The 13,114-nt window shown below is 39.3% G+C and overlaps 1 long non-coding RNA gene across 2 annotated transcripts in view; it reads left to right on the top strand.

The window, feature by feature from the left end:
* The window catches only part of LOC143651222 (uncharacterized), a 74,326-nt gene extending 61,816 nt beyond the window's left edge, over nt 1–12,510 (top strand). For both annotated transcript variants that reach the window (XR_013159919.1, XR_013159920.1), the window contains exons 2-3: nt 6,140–6,379; nt 12,358–12,510. This is a non-coding gene — a long non-coding RNA (uncharacterized LOC143651222). The remainder of the gene's footprint in view (nt 1–6,139; nt 6,380–12,357) is intronic.
* The last annotated feature ends 604 nt before the right edge of the window (nt 12,511–13,114 follow it).

Here is a 13,114-nt window from a genome sequence, read left to right as displayed (position 1 = left end):
GAGAGCTCTCAGTAGACTGCTTCTCCAACACCCAAGCCTACAGACTTGGCCAGTCTCTTGGACATCTGATTTAGAGAACATGGTGTCTCGAGAACTGCTAAGTCTTGCCTTTGTGTGGACCCCACTGACCTCATGCAGTTCAGATGAAGGGGCTTTTACAGAGAAACTCAACAGCTCCTTCCTAATGGGCCCAAGACTGAGAGCTCAGCGGCAGGGGTCCAGGACTAGTTATGTAAGAGAGGCTCCAGGAGAGGACAGAACATGGTTTTCTACAAATAAATGAGGCAAACAGTCTCTACTCACTAGTGCCGCAGCTGGGAAGCAACTATGAGCAATGAATTTCTCATGCTAACAAATCTAAGCTCTTTGGAAAACAGATGCTGAGCCTTGGGACTGGCACTGAATCTCCTCTGGCGGAGCTGCAAGGCTTGGAGATGGAAGGATATCTAGAGACCATTTGTTCATAAACACAGCTGAGGGCCAGCAACCTGCTTTTATGCCCTGCCTGGCCTGCACTGATGGATTCCTTCCATGCAGTGTTTCCACAAGGAAGAAGGCAGACATGCAAGGCTTCTGCAGCCCACGCTCTAGAGAAATAATTAAACAGTTTTTCTCAACCTCTTGAACTTTTCATTTATTATTGCCATCCATTACGACTACCTTCTCAAATACCAGAATCCTGAAACTGAGCTCTGGGGTCAAGGGTTTATTGTTTAATGGAGATAGAACATTTTGTAAATTGCACAAAGTCACAATGTTTATAATAGAAGCTTCTGGTGTACTGAATCTTTTCCATTTAACAAACAGTGAGCTTCGACATGTGTTCTTCCTACATAGCAAGAAATTTGGGGTAAGTGCAGTACTGGCATGAACACATTACCAAATCCTTCCTGTAAACCAAGTGACATCTGCATTCAAATAAAAACATTCCTTCCACCAAATACCAGGAAATGCTAAAAGTATCACTATTCTTCTAAGGTCATGCTAAAATGAAGTTTTGGCTTTTCGAACACAGAACAAGGGTGAAGAAGGACAACATTTTTGTCCAATATGCATTTGCTGCTACAAGTCCTCAGAGATGGTCTCCTGGTTTAAATGTGAACATGTGTATGGAGAATTTTTCCTAGTAGTTAACCCTCAAAGGAACAGTATAGATATTCTAAGAGAATGTACCAATGTTAACAGATGTTCCTCTTGTATTTGTTCTTACTAGAATTGGTACTTTCAAGTCAGAAGTGATTTGCTTGAAACAAAGCAAACATCCTCAAAAATGCACCCTGCCAAAATAACCAATGTATAGCTACCTATGATCAACAAAATGTGAATATTCTTCAGGAAAGAAATTAACCAAGAGCTTGAATTGGAAGTTTTTGGAAAGGATAGGAAATAACCTAAAATTTTAACCCTTTGTGTTGGAGGGCTAAGCAGTATCTTTAAAGGAAACAAACACGTATGCAACAAACTCCCCTGTGTTACTTTTGCAATTTTAAGTTAATGCTACATAAAATCTTTTGGGCTATAAGTGTAGCAGATGAAAACATACGTAAAAAGTGATTTTCCATGAATAATTAGCATGAGTATTTTCTTAAGGCTTAATAATTGGTTTGAAGTACAAGATGTACTTTTGGCTCCTTTTTTCTTTTTCAGGAAGTAAAAACACACAGTCCTTAACTCTTCTATCTGTAGTGGTTATGGCAGTTTCCTCTACCAAATGCCCACCTCCCAAGCTGCCCTGTGCTATGCTCACTCAATTTTTTCTCACTAAGTGTCTAAAATAAATTTATAGTGCTTAATGTTTCTATCAATGGACTCATTTACTTACTATGGGCCAGGCCAGGCCACTGCAGGGACTCAGTCCAGCCATTCATGACTGACCAGCAGGTGTCACTGTGGGTTTGGGTGGTAACCCAACTGACCACAGAAGAGGATGACTGATGAAGGGGAATAACAAGTGAAGGACAGAAAGGGAAATAAATACAAAAGCAATTTATTAGAGGAAGAGAAAATGAATGAAAAAATACCATAGGTTTACATAGACTTTTTAGGGGAGGGTCGCAGAATTTTTGGTACCACTTTCCAGGCAATTCCTATAGGCAGAGGAATTAATTCACTTACACGCGGTCTGAGGGCTGAGTTAGCCACGGAAACTGTCTTCACTGTATACAATGGTGATTGAGTTGAGCAAAGTTGAGAAGAGGGAATGAGTTCTTTAGCCTAATTCTCATCACTTGAACCTTACTCTGGCGCTTTGTAGCTACACATCTATTTAAACCAAAGTCTTTCTGATCTTTGGTAGGTTGTAGACCCATGGCCAACAATAAGATTTGGGCTATATCCCTATGACCAACAATAAGATTTGGGCTATATGTAACTTCCACGGTAAGATAAATTCTACCCCTTAGTTATTTGAAGGGCATCTGGGTTTGAAAAATTGATCCTTATAACTCCCAAAGGCCTAGATTGCTCATTTTCAACAAAGCTAGCCTATGCCAGTCACAGTCCTTCTGAGTGTATGGAATTTCTAAATATATAAAATTTCACTCGGTAAAATCAACACATATTTCTCTGAACAAAACTGTCACCTTTAAGAGTGGATGTTCACAAACACTCCCTGCAAGAGAGGAATTCACAGCTGGCCTAATTTGAATAACAGGCTGTAAATTGATTTCTTTTTTTGGCTTGATATGTGAAAACAACAGCCATGTTGTTGGTGCAGAGAGCAGGCAATTTGTTAAGAAAAGATACATGGCTTGACTTCTCCAAATAGAGCTTAACATGTGTAAAACACCCTAATTTTTTGTCAAGTTCTGAAGAAAACAAAGAAGAAAAAGGAAAATAAATATATTAATTGCATTTGATTAAAGGCTTGAATATTTTATGAGGAATAAAAAGTAGTTTTGTGAAAATCATTGGAAACATCTCTTTAAAATCAGATATAATTTTGAACCATAAGCAAAAATAGTTGCACTTGTACTACTGCACCTTCTAGAGAAAAAAGATGTGAAAATAAAGTAGCGTACATGTAGGCCCAGCCACTATTAGAAGCAAGAGCCAGAGACTGATTTGCTGGAATATAATGATCAAAGGTGGATTCTGGCTCCAAATTGCTTGACTTTAAATGGAAGCTGAAGGACCTTGGGCAAGTTATTTAACTTCTCTGTGGTTCAGTTTTGCATCTGTAATATAGGGCTAAGAATAGTACCAGCCTCATTAGGCTGTTTGAGGATTAAATGCAATAATGCATGTAGAATCTTTAGAGAGTGCCTGGCACAGAGTCACGTGCTCACTGGCTGTTAGTTATTATCACATTGCACTCTATTCAGGACAGATTTTAAAATCATCCCTGAATGTATTGCCCTTTAAAAAGCAGGGAAATTTCAAGATATGATACAGGAATAAAGGGCTTCTTTCTTTGCCTGCATTTGCCTTTTAAAGCATCAAAGCTCTTTTTGCATTATGGAGTGTATTTGTGCCATGGTAACAGTCTCTAACGTCTACTCTGTCCACCCCATCTCAGATCAGAGACCAGTGCCTGATAATGAAGTCATGGGACCTCATTGTGGGAGTCTGAGTCAGAAGCGTCACAAACAAAAACAACTTCAGCTCCATTTTGGGCATCCTGGGGTTTCTATCTGGTTTTAATTTTCTCACCTTTGTGTATATAAAAGGTTCTTGATACAACACCCTTCTTTTCGTAGTGGTTCTAATTAATAATTAAAATAATAAAGCTCAGAAAAAAAGAAAGGGGCAATTTGCAGTTTCAAAAATATTTACCAACTCTAAGTGCAAAGTATGAATGATTAGTTACCACCTAACAGAGTCATCCATTCATGGAGATAAATCATTCTGGACCGGCTGACTTGGTTCCATGGAAGAGAATACAAAAGGCAGCGTATCACCCTAACTACAAATTTTTCAGAAGAATCCATGCATTTGTACCTATGTGGTGGCTTGAATTGTGTGCCCCAGTTTGGTCATGTTCTTGATGTCGTCCACATTTTGTTGGCTGTGGACCCATTGGAAAGAAGATCTCCTTGAATGCTTCTTCAGATGAGGGGTAGCCCAGCTGAATCAGGTTGGGCTTCGATCTGAATTACAGGTGACCTTCCTAAGCTGAATGAAATTCAGACAGAGAGAGGGGGCAGCCATGGGGAGGAGCCAGAATCTAGAAGTCAACCAAACCCAGACACCGCCATGTGTGTTGTCATGTGACGGGAAAAGTAAGGACTACAGATCACTGGCAGCCAGTCCCAGAATGTCACAGTCTTCTGATGGCCGTAACTTTGGACCTTTCCTAGCTTCAAAACTGTGAGCCAATAAATTCCCATAGTTTACGCCACCTATTGTATGGCATTTGTTTCAGCAGCTAAGAAGTCAAAGCAACCTATCTATACGTATTTTTTTTTTGCATGGGCAGGCGCCGGGAATCGAACCTGGGTCTCTAGCACAGCAGGCGAGAAGTCTGCCTGCTGAGCCACCGTGGCCCGCCCTTTATGGATTTATATACACACGCACGCATGCCCCTCTCCCAACTCTGAAGGGGCCCATGCTATTTGTACATAAGACTATGTCATTAACATCACATCATTTTCTCTGGTGCTCAGCGAGATGAAGACTGATTTTGCCTAGGATTTCTGGCAGAATATGTAGGAATCATAGTGGCAGACATGACAAACACAACCAACTGATAGATGTAGGGTGGGGAGAAAAGAAAGACAGAAGAGGGCTGGCAAGGTATAAAAATATTTATGACAGAGCATCAACAGAATTTTCTTTTCAATTAGCAGTGTAGATCTGTGTGGAATGGAATCCTTGGCCGATGCTTATCCTTTGGAATAATGTCTACCATTTTCATGACAACTTCTTCGACAGTTAAGAATAACAGTGACCACTCTCTTCTCTGAGCCACCATGTCCTTTGTCTACGGTACACAACTCCGAAGCCCTAAATCACATATGACTGGGTATTTTGTATGTGTACACATGTGTGTGTAATACTTGTGTGGCTTCCCAACTGGAGTCTAGTTTCTCTAGGACAGTAAATTGCACGTTATATATCTCATATTCCCTAAAACTTCTGCCTTGGTGCAAAGTATTTGGTAGGACTTCAAGGAGTCGTTTTTGAATGAATGAACATTACAAAGGATACTTTTGTTTGGCAAGCATGGGTATTGCTAGAGTACTTTTATGTAGTTCATATAAATAATTCCCTTCTTGTGGCCCCATATCCTGATGTGAAAATTATGCATTTACTGTGTTTTCATAGATATTAATGGGAACCATTAGAAACTAGAAATTGTTTTTAAGTTGGTGGTCTGGAACTCATAATGAATGAAAAAGACTTGAAGTAAATTTTAATTGTGAAAAGAATAAAACTCTAGGTATTGCTTTGTTAAAGTTTAACAGTTTGCCCACATGATTTTTCCTATTTCCTTCACAAAGAACAGTAAGATATTAATTTTCTTTAATTTCAGTTTTTACTGTAAAAAAGAAAAGAGAGTGCCATGTAAAGGGAAGAAGCAACCAATCTTGCCATTGTTTTATTTAACATCAAATGTTGTATTTAAAAAGTGAGGTTTAAAAAATGAGACTATAAATATGATGGCCCAATTTAAAAATTTAAAAAACTACTGTATTTATGTTTTGGTATTTCAGGTTTAGTTATTATGAACCAGGTGGTTTTATGCTTCTTTTGGAGAAATAGTTTTAGAGGTTATTTAAAGAATTAAGGAATGAAGCAAATCAAATCATTTCTTACACTCTCTTTTTTATGGGAGGGAGGGAGATAGTGTAAGGAAAAGGTGCAGAAAGGGCTAATGTTTATGTATAATGATTTCATTATCATATTTTTACTTTCTTTGTCATTCAGGGTAAACTCTAAGGATATGTCGCAAATTCCTGAGCCCCAATAAATCTGTGACTGTCAGACTCTGTGTGTGGGTAAAATGGATAATTTTCTGACCTTTAGTAAGCTTTCACTAGAGCAAAGGAAGTCCCTCAACGTAATGTTTCCCCACTACAAAATACTGGCAGGAAGCCAAAGTATGCCCTTTGGCAAACCTCCAGTTCTGCATGACTTTCCTGTAGTTTGAAGACATTCATGAATCTGCCTGGTCTTGTGATTTTTTTCTTTTTTTCAGAGCTCCTTTTGGAAATACCTTTCGATGAGCAACCTGCTGAGGGAGACGTGAGAATACATTAATCATGGATCTCTTCAAAAGAAGAGATCTTCCTGCTCAATGTGACCTGCAAGTCTGTCACAAAAAAGATGAACAAATAACCTAGACATGGATTTCACTGAAAACGAAGGTCATGGTAAAAATAAAATTAGAACTTTCTAACCCTCGGAGATCTATTACTTCTGAAGGACAAAATTAATGGTAAGTAAAATATGTTAGTAAATATAATTTATTGTCTATTCTAGTTTTCCTGAGTTTTAGCACAAATCTCAAAATTACTCATCACTGTGTATAATTAAACCCATTTTCCTTTTAAATTGCCTCAAGATAGAATTATGTTAGAGAAGTAACCTATGGTTAATCTAGTACTGATCAACCTTAGAAATGAACTTAATTTCCCTTTCACCATTATTTCATCACTTCCTACTGTCAATACATTCAGTATTTTTTAAGAGTAGTAGAAGTTCAATTATTAGCTGCCAAACAGACCTTTCTGAAAGTATTCCCTTGCTTAGGCTATTCAGAGCATGATTCCTTCTCTTCCCACACCAAAAGAAAAAAGAAAATCAAGGACGTTTCCGAGTGCTTAGGTAATATTTAAGTCTCTTGGTAGTTTAGGACAGTTCAGAATCGCCTTGCTGAGGTAATTACTGTACTTGCTTGAAAAGAATCCCCTATCTACTAAAAATGGCAGAACAAAATAAAGAACCCTGAAGCCCAGAAGTGAGTTGTTGGCCTAGAATAGAATCACCTCCGCAGAGAATGAACTAAAATAAAAAATTGCACTAAACAGTACTAGAGTGTTTTGCTCTTAAGAGTCAGGCATTGGGGCAGGCCACGGTGGCTCAGCAGGTCAAGTTCTCACCTGCCATGCCAGAGACCTGGGTTCGATTTCCAGTGCCTGTCCGTGCAAAGGAAAAAAAAAGAGTCAGGCGTTGGATGTGGAACAGAAATCCTAGAATGAGCTGGGTCTCAGCATCAAAGGATTGAGAAAACCTCCTAGACCAAAAGGGAGAAGAGAGAAATGAGATAAAACAAAGTGTCAATGGCTGAGAGATTTCAAACAGTCAAGAGGTTAGCCTGGAGGTTATTCTTAGGCATTATATAGATATCACCTTTTAGTTAAGGTATATTGGAGTGGCTGGAGGGAAGTGCCTGAAAATGTAGAGCTGTATTTCAGTAGCCATGTTTCTTGAAGATGATTGTACAAGATATAGCTTTCACAATGTGGCTGTGTGATTGTGAAAACCTTGTGTCTGATGCTCCCTTTAGCTACAGTATGGACAGAGGAGTAAAACATATGGATTAAAAATAAATAAATAATAGGGGGAACAAATGTTAAAATAAATATAGTAGATTGAAATGTGAGTGATCTATGAAAGGAAGTGATAAGGGGTATAGGAAAAAATAGGGGAAGCAAAAGCTAAAATATATTGGGTAGATGGAAATACTAGCAATCGATGAGAGGGAGGGGTAAGGGGTACGGTATGCATGAGTTTTTTTCTTTTTTCTTTTTACTTCTTTTTCTAAATTGATGCAAATGTTCTAAGAAACGATCATGTTGATGAATAAACAACTATGTGATGATATTGTGAATTATTGATTATATACCAAGAATGGAATGATCATATGGTAAGAATGTTCATGTTTGTATGTTGCTATGTTAAAAAAAAATTAAAAAGAGTCAGGTGTTGGAGTTGTTGAGACTTGTGAAGACATTTCCACTGTTATCTCCTGCCATCCCACATATTTACTTCAAGGTCCAGCTAATTCATGTGACTTGCCCTTTCTCTGCTCATTGAACAGACTCATTAACTTTTTCCAAGCCCAATTCCTCCTTTACAGCCTAGTGAAAATGCCATCTTCTCCACAAAATCTTCTAGCAAAATCATCCTAGGTATGAGGGAGGCTTAGGTCTCCAAAACTCTTGGGGCACTTTGATGATTCCAATAGTAGTGACACATACTAGAATTGTTGTTTGCTTGACTTACAACCAGAAGACAAGTTCCTCAATGCCAAAGACCATTTCTTACTACAATATTTAGTAAAGATGCTTAGTTTACATTCGTTGAGAAATTAAATTAGAACTTGTCTTAATTGTTGGCAATGAAATGAACAGATTCCTTCTTTACACCTCAGCAGTCTTGGAGGGAATGTGAATTATAGTCTTGTTTCATTACTGCTATTCACTAAATATTCATTTGTTCATTCATGCATACAATAAGCATTTGCATGACTTTAAAGGAGAGCATCTAGTCAAGGACCGTATTACTTTCCTAGGTCTGGGTGGGTTAAAACAACAAAAAATTATTCTCTCACAGTTCTGGAGTCCAGAAGTGTAAAATCAAGGTGTTAGCATGGCCACAACCGCTCCAAAGGGACTAAGGAAGAATCCTTCCTTGCCTTTTCCAGCTTCCGGTGGTTGCCAGCTTGTAGACACATCATCCCAATTTCTCTTTCCACCTTTACATCACCTTCTTCTCTGGGTCGTCCATGTCCTCTTCTTATAAGGACGCAAGTCATTTGATAACAGATCCCATCCTAAATCCAAAATGATTTCATCTCAAGGCCCTTAACTAGTTACATCTGCAAGGACCCTACTTCCAAACAAATCCATGTTCTGAAGTTCTAGGTGGATGTGGATTTTTGGGAAACACTGTTCAACGCACCACATGGCCTAAAAGGGCTTGAGCATAAGTAGGAAAAGTCCCCAATTATAATTAAGATGATGATTAACTCTGAAGAATATGAATATTGCTGATAAAATATTAGCAAAGAGGTGAATTTGGTGTCCAGGTACAACGCTCTGCTTTTCTCTGATAACTTTTGGTCTTTTCCTTGGATTAGTAACTCTTGGGATTTATCTCAGATGCTAAGAGTCCCTCAAGCAGACAACCTTCAGCTGTGTGCCCTCCTTAAGGATAACCCCTTTCAAGGATGGCCCACACCCAGTGATTCATGCTGGGGTAGAAAGGGATGGCCCAATTCCAGACAACACTGAAAGGTCATCTCCTTTTCACAGTTCCCTGGAGGGTCAGTGGATGCTTCCATTGGAACTGCATTGGAGCTCTACTTCTCCCTCTGCCTCTGCCCAATCCTGTTTCTCTCCCTTATTGTTTCTTCACAGGTGGTGCCCTCAGTAGCATTCCTTCACAGGACGCCTGCGTGTTCATCTCCAGCCCACAATCTGTTACCCTGGCCTAACTGCATTGACTCCCTGCTCCACTCCATGCCTGCTTCTCTGATCTTACTGTCACTCCCAATATGAATAGTTCTTCTACCAGATTTAGCCTTGTTAAACTCCTAATACAAACACGCCTTCTACCAGATCCAGCTCTGCTGAGCCTCCTACCAGCCAGCCAAGATGTAACCTTCCCCATAACTACAGATGGGGTCTGCCAGGTGCTCTAAATCAGGCAGGCAGGCAATGAGCAACCAAGCAGGAACCAGAAAGTCAGACCCAGAACAGGCAAAGAAAGTACCCTGTGATATTACTTATAAAGAGGCAGCATTGGGATCAAGTAGGAAGAAGGATGTGGGGTCACATATTACTGACATGTGAAAGAAAATATGCGAAAGGATTGGTAAGCAATTAGGTTTTCTAGGTGTGAGGGGACTGAATAGGAAAGGGATTTCTAAGGTGATTGTATCTCCCATGCTGGTACAGAGTTAATGATATTAACCAGGGTTAATTCATGGTAGAGGAAATGGGGGGCAAGGAGTGGTGACCAGTGGAATAGAAATGTAAAGCCAGATGCCCCTTGTGGTGATTTTTCTCAGAAACCAGCAGGTGGGTCACTGTTGCAACAGCTAACCTTTTAAGGTAAAGAGTACCTGTAATATGACCTATAGGTACTAGGTTGAACCATGTGGAATTGCTGATGTTTCACCACATTTGACCTAAAAGAAGGTCAGTTTTATGTAGTTCATTCTAATAGTTTTAATTTATTTGGTGTTCGACACTGTATCACAGCACCATCACAGTGTCTGGCAACAGAGAACTCAGTAGAAGTTTTGGATGAATTAATGAAGAAATACTTAGCTCCAGAATAAATTTTTGGCCATAATTGGCTGTATTGCTTAGCACTGTTTCTATTAGAAATAACAGAATCCAAATTTATGATAATGGAGTAAAGAATGCACAGCTAGATCCAGGAGCTTGAATAACGTTAGAAAGTCTTGGTCTCTTGTCATTGTTCAGTTCTGATATTTTTTCTGTGTTGGTTTTATCCTCAGGTTCTCAATTTGATGATTCCTAGAAGCTCCAGGCTTAAGGTTCCCAAACCCCAGAGAAAATAAAACCACTTCTTTCCCAGTAGGTCAATCCAAACTCTGAACCGGCAATGCCAGAGAAACCAAGGCAGGGTGTCAGCTTCAGCAAGATAAGTTGGGCTGAGAGTGGAAGAGATGGTGATTCCCCAAAGGAAAATCATGGTGCCATTACTAAAATAATAATAATGATAATAGCTGGCATTTATAGAGTACTTACTGTCTGTCTTAGTTTGCCAGGCTGCTATGACAAATTTCACACAAGGGGTTGGCTTAACAACAGGAAATTACTGGGTCGAGGGTTGGACAGCCAGGAGTCAGCAAGGAAGGCATCAGCAAGGCTATGCTTTCTCCCCAAAGTCTGTAGCATTCTGGTGCTAGCTTGCTGCAGTCTTTGGGGGTTCCCTGGCTTAAATCACTGCCTTCTATCACCTGGCAATCTCTCTGTGTGTATGCTCCTCTAGTTGACTTCTGCTTCTTCCTGGGTGACTTTCTTTGACTTCTGTCTTCTGGTTTCTTCTCTTTTCGAAAGCTTTCAGTAATATGAATTAAGACCCACCCTGATTTAGTTGGCCACACCTTATAATATTATCTAATTACTATAAATACCTAATGTACCTCATAATATACCTAACAGCATCTTCAAGAAGTAATACTTATAAATACATTTATAGGGTAAGATTAGGAACATAATTCCTACTCAGTTGGGGACCATAATTCCATGTACCACAGGATCTCCCAGGCACTATTCGAAAATTAATCCCCTGAACAACTCTATAAGGGAAATACTATTATTATCTCTATTTTATACATGAGTAAATTGAAGTATAGAGAGGCCAAGTACCTTGCTCAAAGTCACATAGCTGGGAAATGATGTGCCAAGATTGAAACATAAACAGTCCAGTTTATATCCCATTCCCTTAACCACTACAGTCTGCTACCTAAAGGGAGTTTAGAAGCAAGGGAAAACATAGCTGTTCACTCTACTTAGCCTACCGATTTATAGAACGTATGATTGGTAGCATCTAATTCCTGACGGCGAATGGAGAGTTACTGGTTCACCTGTATCAGAAGGCTGCCTGAGAGGTACTTTTCTCTAAGACTCTGTCTCAAAAGTTCTGTGGTTCCTAAGAAAGTAATTCTCCATTACCATAGGTATCCCATTTAAAATTTTCTTCCACATACTTCTCACCAGCTTTCTGACTTTCAACAGGTCACTTTGATTCAGTTCAACAACTATTTGGGTAAAATTTCCTCCCCAGGAAGGTTCCTGCGTGGTTTTAACCTCTGCTTCTCTCTGCAACTATGCTCCTGTCTCCTCTGTGCAGACCAGGATCCTTGGCAACGTCTTAGTTTCTGTTTTCTCATGACTTTAGCTCTGCTTGCCTCTGACCCAGGTTCTCCAACATCTGACGCTTCTGGCACTCACCAGGTCTAACTGACTCCATCTCAGTATCTCTCAGTTCAAAGTCACAAGACTCTGATTAGTTCATCTCAGATTATATGTGAGCTTACTGTTAGATCAATGACCTTCTCTTATCGTACAGACTGTGACCAAGGGGCTGGATTGCGTGGCACTAACGTGACCACCTAGAACTGCTCCTTCAGTAGGTGCTGAGAGTGGTGAGTAATTTCAAAGAAGAGTGTATGTGTGCAAGAGTGGGGTTGGGTAATGGAGGTGGGATGGAGAAGTGTGGAAATAAGTACACCCGCTACATTATCTAACATTGTTCCTTGTTAAAAAACGAAGTCATTTTTAACTGGCATATCCACAAGGGAAATCCAATGACAGCAGTTTTCATGATGGTGATCTATAGGTCATACTTATGCTGAAGTGACTGCTGAATTCTCCTAGACTCAATTATGCTACAGGGTTTTGTTTCATTTTTTTGTTTTTCTTACAATACCAGATGCTTTGCTTTCTGCTACTTTGAAAATGACAACCTGGGTATGCAAGATGAGGAACTTTCCACTAATCAGAACATTGGGTTATTCCCAATACCTAATCAAGCTGCACAAGAGATTTCCCTGTATTTGACTATAAAATATAACTACATGAAATAAAAAAATATGACAATAAAAATATGTTTAATTGCCAAGTAAAAAAATCCTGTTATTAATGAAGAAGGGAATCCGACTGGCAACAAATGAAAAGTTAGGCAATATCAAGTGCTAATGAAGATATCAGAATTCTATTATATTGCAGGTGGACAAATAAGCTAATACACACATTCTGGAGAGCAATGTGTGAGTATGTAGTGAAAATATGTATGTGTCTTTCCTATGACCTAGTAGTCTAGCTCTCAGATATAGTAGCCAAGAGAAATCCTTCCATTGACTGAAGGAGGTATTTATAAGCATGTTCAGTGTGGCATTGCTTTGGTGGCTGGGAACCAGTGACAACCTGGATGGTCATCGCCGAAGGTAAGGGACAAGCAAAAGTTTTATGATGCATTCTACACAATAATATGCAGCAGTTTGAAGCAGTAAACTAGATTTAAATACAGTGCATGAACAGATTTTAATGAAATGTTAAGTAAAAAATGCAACAAAGACAGCTTTGCACAATATTACTTGCATAAATTAAAAACAGGTATATGCTAATTTCTTCAAGGGCACATGCCTATCCAAGAACATATAGCAAATACATTAGAGGGACTGCCTGTG

The sequence above is a fragment of the Tamandua tetradactyla genome, chromosome 12 (genome assembly GCF_023851605.1).
Source record: "Tamandua tetradactyla isolate mTamTet1 chromosome 12, mTamTet1.pri, whole genome shotgun sequence".
In the NCBI taxonomy this organism is placed as follows: Eukaryota; Metazoa; Chordata; class Mammalia; order Pilosa; family Myrmecophagidae; genus Tamandua; species Tamandua tetradactyla.
Note: the sequence above shows the minus strand (reverse complement) of the source record. Positions and strands in the feature narration are given on the sequence as shown.